This window comes from Trichosurus vulpecula, chromosome 7, assembly GCF_011100635.1.
Source record: "Trichosurus vulpecula isolate mTriVul1 chromosome 7, mTriVul1.pri, whole genome shotgun sequence".
Classification (NCBI taxonomy): domain Eukaryota; kingdom Metazoa; phylum Chordata; class Mammalia; order Diprotodontia; family Phalangeridae; genus Trichosurus; species Trichosurus vulpecula.
The window spans coordinates 6,858,539-6,871,807 of NC_050579.1; the positions used below are offsets into that span (position 1 = coordinate 6,858,539).

General features: G+C 43.1%; 1 pseudogene; it reads left to right on the forward strand.

Moving 5' to 3' along the window:
- Positions 1–297: 297 nt before the first annotated feature.
- On the forward strand, positions 298–13,179 carry LOC118856495 (annotated as a pseudogene).
- The last annotated feature ends 90 nt before the right edge of the window (positions 13,180–13,269 follow it).

Below are 13,269 nucleotides of genomic sequence, written 5' to 3' on the forward strand. Positions count from 1 at the left end.
GCTGTTGGAAGTGGGACAGTGTACAGAGCTGGACCTCTCTTCCCTGCCAGGTAAGCAAGCAGCCAAATGAGGCTGTCATCAGAAAATGGGCAAGACTAGTGGAGGCTTCCAGCTTCTAACACAGTCCCAAATAGAGCTGGGCACTCTTCATTTCTGGCCAGCCCTGAATGGCTGGAGGTGGAAGGGGGGTGGGTAGAGGGAATTGAATGAAGTGTTTATGGAAGGAATGCCCATGAGGCTCCAATCACAGCCCTTTCCAAGTCAAAATGTCCTTGAAAAGGGCCAGCTTGGGCAAAGATGCCACCCATCCCAGGGCTGGCCAACTGTTCCTTCAAGCTTTTCGGCTTCCATTTTCTCATCTGTGAAATGGGAATAGCAATAGCCCTTATCTCTCAGGTACGGCAGCTATGGGATGAGATTACATAAGCAGAGAAGTTTTAGAGACTTTAAGAGCAATATAAATGTTAGTAATTATTACTTAAGCACTTCCTAGATAAAAAGCCCTGTGCTACTGGGTTGTGATACGGATGCCACACAAGCTACCATGATTAAATAAGACCTGTGTCTCTGTGCTCCTGGGATTCACAATCTAGAGAGAGAGATAAAAGCATGCACACAGAATTATGATGCAAAATGACAAAACTGACAAATAACCTTGTGGCAATGTAGCCAGAATGGACTTTGTTTTCTTTGAATGACTCAGCTTGCCTCGTTGAGCTTCCCTGGATGCTGGGGCTTGCTCTTCCGGGGAAGGACCAGAGCTTCCTGTGTGATGAGTCGTGGGGCTGGCTGAGGGGAAGTGTGTTAACATGGTCTACGCTAGGGGGAAGGGCCAAGTCAAGAACCAATTGGCCCTGGTCGTTCAGGCGGCACTTGATGATGTCAAAAACTCTATAAGAGGGGAGAGGACAGCTTGAAGATCCTCCTTTCCTTTTCCGGTTGGAGCCAGAGACACCTACAGCTGAAGCTGAGCTGCCGGTATCAGAGCTGACTAGAGGCTAGTGGGTAATCTTCTTACCGTAGAGGGGAAGCATGTATACGATTTTGCCTTATACCATCTTGCTTCTCTGTGGCCTCCTGGTTACCCTTATAAGGCAGACTTATTGGGCCTGGAAGCTTTTGATGAAAATATCAAAATGGGGACGCTGGTTTGTGGGCTTGTTATTGTGGAGTGTAAATACATGCTTTAGTTCTCCTGCCTTCTGCCTAGAGAATTCCTTATATCCTGCGGTTCCAGACCTTTTAGGCACATATGAGATTCTCTTTGAAATCATAAATTCTGCCTTCCTAATATAGGCAATGATCCAGTTCAATGTTGTGTGGGAAAGCTCTTTATAGGAGATGACATAATGAACAATCATTTGGGACCTAGTAAGTGCTTAATAAAAGCTATTGAATAAAGAAATGTAAGTATAAATTGGATCATTTGGATTATATAAAATTAAAAAGATTTTGCAAAAACAAAACCAATGCAGCCAAGATTAGAAAAAGAGGAGAAAACTAGGGAAAAAATTGCAGAAAGTGTTTCTGATAAGGCCTCATTTCTTAGATACATAGAGAACTGAGTCAAATTTATAATAATTCAAATCATTCCCAGTTGATAAATGATCAAAGATACAAACAACAGTTTTCAGATAAGGAAATCAAAGCTATCAGTAGTAATACAAAAAAAATGCTCTAAATTACTATTGATTATAGAAATTCAAATTAAAACAACTCTGATGTACCACCTCCCACCTATCAAATTGACTAATAAGACAGAAAAGTGAAATGACAAATGTTAGAGGCAGTGTGGGAAAATCAGGACACTAATGAATTGTTGATAAAGTTGTGAGCTAATCCAACCATTCTGGAGAACAAATTGGAACTATGCCCAAAGAACTGTAAAACTGTGCATACTCTTTGACCCAGCAATAGCACTCTAGGTCTATATCTCAAAGAGGTTTTTTTTTTTTAAAGGAAAAGAATCTATATACACAAAAATATTTATAGAATCTCTTTTCTAGTGCCAAAGAACAAGAAATTGAGGCAGTGTTTGAACAAGTTGTGATATCTGATTGTGACGGAGTACTATTGTGCTATAAGAAATGAGGAGCAGCATGCTCTCAGAAAAACCTGGAAAGACTTACATGAACTGATGCAGAATGAAATGAGAAGAACCAGAAGAGTGTAGACAGTAACAGTAATATTGTACCATAATGAATTGTGAATGACTGTTCTCAAGAATACAGTGATCCAAGATAATTCCAAAGGACTCGATGAAAAATTCTAGCCCTCCATAGAAAGAACTGATGGAGTCTGAATATGGATTGTAGCATATTTTTTAACTTTATTTTTCTAGGCTTTTTTTGGTCCATTTTTTCTTTAACAACATGACTAATATGGAAATATGTTTTACATGACTGCACATGTATAATCTATATCAAATTGCTTGCCTTCTCAATTATGGGGGAGGGAAGGGAGGAAGGCAGAGAATTTGAAAATCAACAATTTAAAAAACAAATGCTAAAAATTGTTTTTACATGTAATCGAAAAAATTTTAAAAAATAAAAAAAGGGAATGTCCAAGCTAGGAGAGACCTTGGGGCATCGAATACTCTACACTTCCTGAAATTACTGGCATTTCATTTTCTGTGTCTGCATTGTCCACCCCCCCTCCCCCAAAAGAATGGCAGTTCTTTGAAGGTAGGGGATAGTTTGGTCTTTGTTTTTGTGTCCCTTGTGTTGAGCCCAACATTCTTGTTGAATGAATGAATGAAATATTGATTTATTGTTACTATCAGCTCGGGTGTTGATGTTATTGTTGAGTCAACCTTTGCCCTCCTCCCCTCCCCTGAGAATGATTTCCTTCCCTTGGGAAGCATTCATTCCTCAGAAGCTTCGAGCTTCCTGGGATCCTTAATAAAAAGCTGAGCTCTCTCAGCTGCAGTTTTCAAGCACCACAAGAAGCAGTGAAACATGTATTATAGCTCTGTATGGATAGATGGAGAGTGATAGAGACATTCAGAGAGAGACTTGGAGAGATATGCACAAAATATCTCTGTCTCATGCCCTTATACTGCTTGCTTTCTCCTCCTTTCCTCTTCCCTCCCCACCCCTCTTCTTCCCTCATCTCTCTGTCTCTCTTTCTGTCTCTCTGTCTCTGTCTCTCTGTCTCTGTCACACACACACACACACACACACAGTATGGGCAAGTTACAAATTATCAGATCCTCTGTTTCGTCATTAGTAGAATGGAGATAATGTACTATCACTTCCTTCCTCATAAAGTTTCTATAAGGAAGTGTTTTACATGAAAGCAATGTAGAAATGGGAGTTTTTCTTCGTGGTGCGGGTGACCCAGGTTCAGAGAAGCAGGACTAGCAGCTGCTGGAGCCCAGTTAGCTCTGCTGAAAACAAGCGAACAAAATCACCCTGAGAAAGTGTCCCCTCCAGGAAAGTCTCCTGCCAGGCACCAAATGATGCCTGGAATCTGCCTTCCTGAGGCTTAACTTCCTAATGCTAAGTGCTGGGAGTTGGCTGCCCCGGGGGCTTTTAGACTGGGAGAAACTTTTTTTAATATGCTGTTATTAAAACCATTTACCTTTCAACTGCTTCCCTCAGAGCCTCTTGAAATATCTTGGCAGTAATTACCTGAGATATTTACATTAAGCAGAATTTTCTTCTGCTTACAGGCCGGCATCTGCTCGGTGGGAAACTGTCACAATGAGTTTGTAGCCCGCTGGGCGCTAAAACCGACAGAGTGTGACGGGACTTGAGAACAAGTGAGTTTATCCTCAACAGCCTGACTTCCCTCTGGATTCCAGTGCTATGGCACATTACGCCCTTCCAGGAACTCTCCGGCTCCATCCAGTCAACCTTCCTGCTCATCTTCATGTCCGCTTCCGCACCTTTGTCTAGGCTGGTTCCTATGACGGGAAGGCTCTCCTCCCTTGTCTTGACCCTTTGGGATCCCTGAGTTCCTTCAAAGTCTATTCCAGTCTCACCTGCAAAATTAGTCTCTTGTCCCTCTACTGCCAACCCCCTCCCCCACTCCACCCCCTTACTCAGTATAGACTTGCACTTGTCGTTCTCTATGATAGAAGGTAAGCTTCTGCCAGGCAAGAATAGTGTCATCCTTGGGTCCTCAGCACTGTGAACATTTTCTGCCACTGAGGGGACAGAAAGGAAAAAAGTGGACTTCGAATTTCCTTGGTACTGGGAACCTCCAGGTAAGGAAACACACTCTATTAATGTAGATTGGTGCCTTCTCTGCAATGGAGAGACTTCACTGCCTGATGCCTTGAGAGCTAATGTGACTTGCCCAAGGTCATAAGACCAATATGTGTCAGATGTAGACCTGGAACCCAGCTCTTTCTGGCTCCAAGGCCAGTTACATGAAGGCCAGCTGTGAGGAGAGGCAGTGGTTTACTAAGCACTACTACTACTGGTTTGGTGGATTAATTACAATGCACACACACACACACACACACACACACAGACACACACCATTTTCAGACGTGATGCTTACATATGACCCTGGAGAAAGTAGAGGCTTTAACACTCTATGGGAACATGGCTTATTAAAGGCCTGGAAAGTGGGTTGTCAACTTTAGGGCATCACTGTTGGACCAAACCCAAGCCAACCCCAAAGGGCTTCTGTGTTGGCAAGCAAAATGGCCCTTGTTTTCTTGGAGTGACTTGGCGTGTTTCACTGAGGCTTGTTGGGTGCTGGGCCCCAGGCCCAGAGCTCTATTAGGTGTGGAACCTATGTGGGTGGTTGGATTGGTGACTGGGGTGGGCCCAGGATGGGGCTGACTAGGGGGAGGTGTTGATTCCAGAGCCATGTCCTATTGGGTGTTGACCTAATCTATGTGGATGTGAGCCTCCCAGGGTCCTGGGGGGAGGGGCCAACTCAAGAACCAATCACCAGAGCCTGGGCTCTGGTCAGTCAGATGACACTTGACGATGTCAAAAGCTCTATAAGAGGAGAGAAGACAGCTTGAAGATCCCTTTTCAGTTGGAGCAGCAGTGGTGGCGAGCATGACTCTGGGCCAGCCCTTGTTCCGAGCTCCCGGGCTGAACCTAGATGTTGGTAACTATGAATTGTATTTGGTCTGTCTGTTGATGTTTGGGCTGGCCCTGTGATATGACTTTGGTAGTGTACACTCATAGTATTGCCCACTCAAAAGTCCAGACCCTCTCTGTCCTGAAGTCTGACCTCTGTTTCCTACTTGGTTGTAACTGATTTAGAGACACTCATTGGCATGTGAAGACTTTGGCTTCCATCTCTAGCACTTGGCATAGTGCCCTGCATGCAGTATGCACTTAATAAATGTCTGACAAGTGACTGAGGACTAGTCAAACTCTATTCCAGTAGCTCCTTGGGAAGGAAATCCCAATCTTCCCAACAAGGACCCTGTTTTGAATGAGTTCTGGTACTAATTACCTGGTTTGTGAGTGGAAACTTTCATTGCTTACTGGGAAAGGCAGACCCTCACCTGGACAGTGCTCTCAAAGGCACTTTCTTCTTGATTGGGTTGAGTGGTCGGACTACCTGCTTCTGACATTCCTTCCCAAATGAAGGTGTTCAGACTCCTGGGGCCTAGGAGCTTCCTTAGATCATGGGGACGGGAAGGGGAAGGGAGGAGACCACCAACTTGGAGATGGCAGGCATCACTGGAGTACAAAAGCCCACCCACAAAGCCTTGGGTCTTCTCTAGCAGTGCAGAGTGCATTGAAAAGTTACTAGGTGTGACATCAAAGGATCTAGATTCTGTTCACTATTGATGTGACAACATACAATGTGGGACTTCCTAGAATCATGGGCTCTTAGATTTAAATCTGGAAGAGATAAAAGAGGTCATGGAGTACAGTCTTCTCATTTTATAAATGGGGAAACGGAAAAGGGCAGTGAGTGTCTTGTGTCACACAGGCCATAAGTAATTGGGCTGGGATTTGAACCCAAGACCTCTGAATCCCAACATATTCATTGTTACACTGGTCCTTATGACCTCTCTGTTCTAAACATTGGCTTCCTGCCTTGTAAAGTGAGGGTATTGGACATGATCAACTCTATGGTCTTTAGATCCTCTTCCCATTCTAGATGGTTCAAATGACCTCACATTCCCAAAGCACCCCAGTAGCAATCTAAAGCAATAGTTTGCATGGCCCTCCTCAGACACAGTGCTTTGGGCCATGATCTTGCCTCACAAATGAGTTACTGAATCACATTTTCATTTCTTTGTATCTTCCTATGCACGAGCCCATTGCTAGGCCTATGGGAGATGTCTATGAAGGGCTTACCAACTTGAGTTGGGGTAAGAGCTTCCACAGAGTCCATGGCCAGGCCAATAACAGTCTCCTCATTTGAAAGGCCTTTATGACTTGGTAAATATCCAGAAATACCACGTCAATGGGAGGAAACACACACACTAATGTGCTGTGCATCTGACCGGACACACTTAGTCCCCTATAAACATATCTGCCTATAAAATTAATCACTGCTCCTTTAGCCACCCAGAGTGTGGAGATCAAATTCTTGTATTCCATCCAACTCCATCATTCAACAAAGAGGTTTCAACCTCCTCCCCGCCAGTAGAGAAAGAAAATCCCAGCTCTTATTTTTATTGTAAATGCATATTAGTTTTTCCTTTTGGTCATCAAACTGTAATGGCCCTGGAGTGACTAGTAAGAAATGGAAAGGAAAAAACCATAAACCAAACACAGCCCCCCACATACCCCAAAAATTTATGTGGGTGAGCTGTGATAGCCACCTTCTATTTTTATCTCTTCATTAAAGGGGATGGAACAGGAACTATACTCCCAGAACTATCCATGTAATGCCAAGGGGAAAATACCCAGGAAGAATATGACCCCCTTCTAGGAGCTGGACAATCATTACAATTCAGACCTGGATTCTTTCTGGTTGTTTTTTTCCCCTTCTCTTAGTACACCAGGGGTTACTATATTTATTAGGGGACTGTATTATTGCCCCAGGGGCAGGGCAGAGTTGGTCCTACCAAAAGTTATGAGTGTGGTCCATGGTGCTGATTGAAGCTCCCCCAGTTTGGGGAATGGGAGATTGGGGAGGTCAAGAAAACACTGCATAGGCAAGGGAGTGAAGAACTCTTTGTTAACAGGAAAAGATCAGAGCAGCCCTGGGACTGGGCAATTCACTTGAAGAAGGCCTGATGGACCCAGATTCTAGAGATTTAGAATAAAGTCCCAGCTCCATCGTTGACTAGCTGCGTGACTTCGATAACTAATCAAATCACTCTAAGTCAGGTGTGGAGATGTCATATTTGGAAAAGTTACAAAGTTTGAGGGGCAACTAGGTGGTGCAGTGAGTAGAGCACCAGCCCTGGAGTCAAGAGGACCTCAGTTCAAATCTGGACTTGGACACTTGATATACTTACCAGCTATGTGACCTTGGGCAAGTCACTTAACCCCAATTGCCCCGCCTTCCCCCCTCCAAAAAAAAAAGATACGAAGTTTGGAGAAGTGGGTAACATACTGCATGACAGAGTCAGGATCTCAAAAATTACCTCCACAGGCTTTCCCCAGCTTTACTCTTGACTTTCAAGACTTTGCACCACATCTCAGCTGCTCTTCCACCCTGGAACTTCCCTCAATGCCTGTGGCTTTCTCTCCCTGGAACATCTTTTGCCATATTGTAGCCAGAATGGACTTTGTTTTCTTTGAATGACTCAGCTTGCCTCGTTGAGCTTCCCTGGATGCTGGGGCTTGCTCTTCCAGGGCAGGAGGCCCAGTGACCATGCCAGGGATCGGAGAGCTTCCTGTGTGATGAGTTGTGGGGCTGGCTGAGGGGAGGTGTGTTAACGTGGTCTACGCTAGGGGGAGGGCCCAAGTCAAGAACCAATCAGCCCTGGTCGTTCAGGCGGCGCTTGATGATGTCAAAAACTCTATAATAGGGGAGAGGACAGCTTGAAGATCTTCCTTTCCTCTTCCAGTTGGAGCCAGAGACGCCTACAGCTGAAGCTGAGCTGCCGGTAGCAGAGCTGACTAGAGACTAATGGGTAATCTTCTTACCGTAGAGGGGAAGCATGTATACGATTTTGCCTTATACCATCTCGCTTCTCTGTGGCCTCCTGGTTACCCTTGTAAGGTGGACTTATTGGGCCTGGAAGCTTTTGATGAAAATATCAAAATGGGGACGCTGGTTTGTGGGCTTGTTATTGTGGAGTGTAAATACATGCTTTAGTTATCCTGCCTTCTGCCTAGAGAATTCCTTGTATCCTATGGTTCTGGACCTTTTAGGCACATATGAGATTCTCTTTGAAATCATAAATTCTGCCTTCCTAATATACATATCCACCCCTTCTCTCACTGGTGAGTTCCTCTGGGGGCCTCCCTTTTATTCCCTTCCTGGTTCTGATCGTGATTTCTGGATTTCAACATCATATGGACAGCTCTTCTGCTCTTCCCCTTTGCCCAACAGCGTTTGTGTGTTGCCTTCTTCCATTACAATATAAACTATTCATGGGCGGGGACTGTCTTTCTTTTGTGTTTATATTTTTATTACCAGTGCTTAATACAGTGCTTGGTACATAATAGATGTCCAATAAATGCACATTGCCTTGCCTTCCCTTCTTGTCGAGAACATTGGTCAAAATCCAGTAAGTTGAAATTTTATGAGGAAAAAATGTATATCTTATACTTGGGTTTAAAGAATAAACCCCATGAGCATGGCCAAAGAGCAGTCAGTCTGACATTGATCTGTGGGTCTTAGTGGTTTATAAGATCAGTGAAAGGGGGAATGACTCCAGCTTCTTAGATGAGCTGCACCCAGGGCCACCCCAGAGCTGGAAGGAGGGATAACAGCTAAACTGCTAGCCTACTGGGAGAGGACATCTGGAGCCCCAGAGACTGGGGATGAAGGCCAGGTACTCTTATTCCTTATCTGCCCACGCTGCCAGAGGAAGCTCAAGTCAATGAGCCTAATCTGTCTCCCTCTGGTCTGCATGAAGAGCTTTCTGACATCAAAAATAAAGATTAATGTAGAGGAAAACATACAACAAATTGCCCTGAGAAAATCATTGAGTGGCCAAACCTCATTAGGATGGATTTTTGGTTTATTTGATTGGTATGTAGTTCATCAAATCTGCTCCTGGTGGAGTTCATTATTTCAATGAAGTTTCAACCACATTGGGGGTATGGAAATGAAGAGCGTATGAGAGTACCAATGTGTTAGTTCGAATCAACTTCTTTCAAAAAATATCTAAGAAGCATGTTCAGTGGATTTAATTTGAGCCTAGTGGTATTGGAACAAAGGTGACAAAGCTACTTCAGGAAGTATGGATCCTATGGGGAAGTTCAGATCCTACGAAGAACAGATACAGCAAAAGAAGATAAGGGATGAAGTCACTGATTTAACAGCAGTGGAAAGGGCTTTGGCTAGGCTAACTGAGGACTGTGCTCAGCAGCTATCTGAACTAACATATAAGAACAAAAACAAAAGTTTGGCTCACGGGACCTCTCAAATTATCCAAAGCATTCAGGCTTTCCATGAACACATTGTCATTGCAGACTGGATTCCAAAAGAAACCAAATTGGAGGTGTCAACTCCTGAAGAAGACTATACCAATACATATCAAGAGCAGCAAGGGATCTGTTGATGTTATTTGTATGAAGTACAGGAACTTGAGTGCTAAAATGCTGGAAGACAGGAGGACTACTTTATCTGAAAGCAAGTTGACAGTTCAGCCTGCTTCAAGTAAAGTGAAACAAGTGGAAAGCCATCTGGCTGGATTGACTTCGTGTTGAAACTCTGGAATGATTTTACTGATTTTCATCAAGTTGGCTTAATTTCCTCTGTGGTCAGACTCATTCTTTTCAGTTCAGAATAAAAAAAATTCAGCCATGGAACATTTCTGTAAGGCCAATCAATAGTTTGGTAGTGGTTCTCTTGTACACAGTTGTATCAACTTATTGTGGGAAACAGCTCAGTTTATAAACAATTATAAAAATGTAATTTTACATTTGTATAATTAAAGCAAGGACTTCCCTTACTGAAAAAAATTCATGAAAATAATATTTTAGAGCATAAGTTTGTTACTACTAAAACCTTTGGACTATTCTACCACTGAAGAATTCAGAATACTGTTAACTTCCTTCTTTACCTTGCAGAGAATATAACATGTACCAAGTAAAATGACGATTTTATCATGTGAACACTTTGCATTGTTTGTGTTTAGCTGTTTAAATAGTAAAGGTATATTAAATAAAATTGATTGCTAATACTCCTGTATATAATGCTTAAATAACTCATGAAAAATGTGAAGTATACATCAAATTTTCACTTTGTACAACACAAAAGTAAATATTAGAAATAAAGCAAAAAAAAGGAGTCAACCATGGGATGTGGCCGCCAAGAATGCCATCTTCTGTTATATAAAGAGAGGAATAACTTGAGACAGATTCAGAGAAGCCTCAAAGGACTGATGCAGAGGGAAGTGAGCAGAACCATTAAAATAATTTATACAAACTATTACTTTGTGAAGGAAAATTACTGTGAAAACCTTAAGAACTATGATCTACTCCAGGGGTCAGTTAACTAAACCTGAGCGACTGTCTTTGTATGGCCCCTCCACTACCTATTTTTGTGGCCTTTGAGCTAAAAATGGTTTTTACATTTTGAAATAAAGATTTTGTATTTTAAAATGTAGAAACCATTCTTAGCATTCTGGATGTACAAAAATAGTCAACAGGTGGGATTTGGTCCTCAGGTCACAGTCTGCTGACTCCTGATTCATCCTTTCTGACTCCAGTGCCCAATCCTGACCCTACAAGACTGAGGTTAAATCATGCTTCCCACCTCTTGGCAGAGTGGTGGACTAGTGGTTCACAGTGAGACACGTTCTCAGACATCAATCACTGGATTTGTTTTGTAAGGAAAAGCTTTTATTGGGGAATAGGAAGTAGGAGGGTAGTGAGAGTAATACTAAAAAGAAAGAAATGAGTGATAACCATTTAAAACATAAGAAATTATTAAGGGAAAGAAAGAGATGAGAAGGAAGTTCAGAAGGCGATTAATATGACCCTGGATAGACTTTCTAACAGGCTCTCTCCCAGTTATCAATTATGCATTCTGTGGGTGCTGTCCAACCTTAGCCTTAGAAAACTCTCAGTAATAACAGCTGCCACATGGATAGAAAGGGGTATGCAGTTACATGTATTTTCCTGACTGTATATGTTAAAGTGTACGTATGTGTGTGGGGTGTTTAATCTGCCCCATTTCCTCCAAAGTACCCTGTCAATTTGTCCACATTGTTTCTAATCTACTAAATTTATAGTAAATAGATGGCAAATGTGATATCTCTCCTTTCTCTGTCTCTGACTCTGTCTCCTCTCTCCTCTGTCTCTTTTTCTCTTTCTGTCTCTCTCTGTCTCTCTCTCTATCTTTCTCTGTCTCTGTCTCTCTGTCTCTGCCCCTCTGTCTCTGTTTCTGTCTCTGTGTATGTGTCTGTCTATCTGTCTGCCTGTCTCCTCTCTCCTCTGTCTCTCTCTCTGTCTCTCCATCTCTGTCTGTCTGTCTCCTGTCTGTCTGTCTGTCTCTCTGTCTGTCTGTCTCTTCTCTCCTCTGTCTCTCTCTCTCCCTCCCTCCCAAAATCACAGAAACTCTCTAAATAGCTTGTCTCATATCTATACAAACCCAAGGAAATCTCTTCACTCATGAGCTAACATTCCCCTTCCCACCTCTATATTAGAACTTATAGACTTTGACCAAATCACCATTAAAGATCATGTAATTCATTAGCAGAAACAAGTAACACACAAAGGTGTGTGAACATCCATACAAGATACAGAATATTGAATTGGGGATTGCAACCAGAGTCACCTCTTTCTTCCTGCAGCATCTTCTCAGATGGTTTTAGAGATGTGGTGCTGAAGAAAGGAACTGGAGTTTACACCCTGGCTAGAGGAGGTTTTTCAAAAGGTACCAGTCCCCAGCCACTGGGTCAGCTTCCCTTCCATGTGCTGACAGTCTCTGACAATCTCTCTCTGCACTCTAAAATGCCTGACAGTAAGCATGTCTTATATGGAAACCCAGGAGTCTGATTCGCAGGTACAATGTTCTCCTGCATGGTGGGCAGAGAGCTTGGATGTAACTGCAGCAGCTCTCTGCTCCTTGTCCCCTGCCTGGCAGATGGGAAGTCATACTTAGGGGCAAAGGAAAAAGACAGAGAATTTCAGACCCATGCACAGCTGTTGCCACTTCCCTACATCCTACAAATATTGTTTTATGGTCAGAAAATTTGGGGATCCCTTGACTTCTTCATGGAAGGTGCCTGCTCCATTCCAATGATGCCATATGCACAAGAAGGACCACCAAAAGCAGAATAAAGAGGAGGGGTGTCAGTCATGTAGTGAGAGGGCTAGCAGGAGGATTATTCCCATGTTGCATTGCTATCCACAAGATACTTAAAGATTCTGAAGAAAGCCTTCAGCTATCTGAGTTGATCATCTTTGTTGTTGTTTAGTTGTTCAGTCTTGTCCAACTCTTTGTGACCCCGTGAACCATAGTATCTCAGGTCCTTCTGTCTCCCATTATTTCCCAAAGTCTGTCCAAGTTCATGGTCATTGTTTCCATGATATTCATCTCCTCCTCTGCCATCCCCTTTTCCTTTTGCCTTCAATCTTTCCCAACATCAGGGTCTTTTCCGATGAGTCCTGTCTTCTCACTATATGGCTGAAGCTCTTAAGCTTCAGCTTCAGTATATGATCTTCCAGTGAATAATCTGATCAGTTACGCTTTTTTCAGGGCTCCTCCACCTTTGACATCTACCTATCATTCGGTCTCTTCTGTGGCTCTAAGAAGCTATAACATGCACGACAGTCACACCTCAGTAAACCATCTCAGTAGATGGGCTACCCCACCTTGAGGGTAATCAATAGGCCTCAAACCTGTCAGTGAGTTAGGAGGGTGTCAACCCCAAGCATGTGAAAATTTCCCCGTGGTAGAATAGATGGATGAAAAAAATTTGTTCCAACATCCATGAAGGTGGCCAAAGTGGGTGCTGTGGAGTGCTTAGAGCTTAGTTGGACATTGAAGACAAAAGGTCATCCACTGCATCCCAAGCCATTGCCAGTCATCTTGATTTTTGTCTTGCCTCTAGACTTTGATGACTTCGGAAGAGTGAGTGAAGCTGATGACTTTGTGGAACCCTACCTCCGTTAAATCCAATTTATGCACTCATGATGTCATTGGTCCTCTTTGAAAACAAAGGACAAACAAGAAACAATGAATATTCTGATCATATCCCAGTAC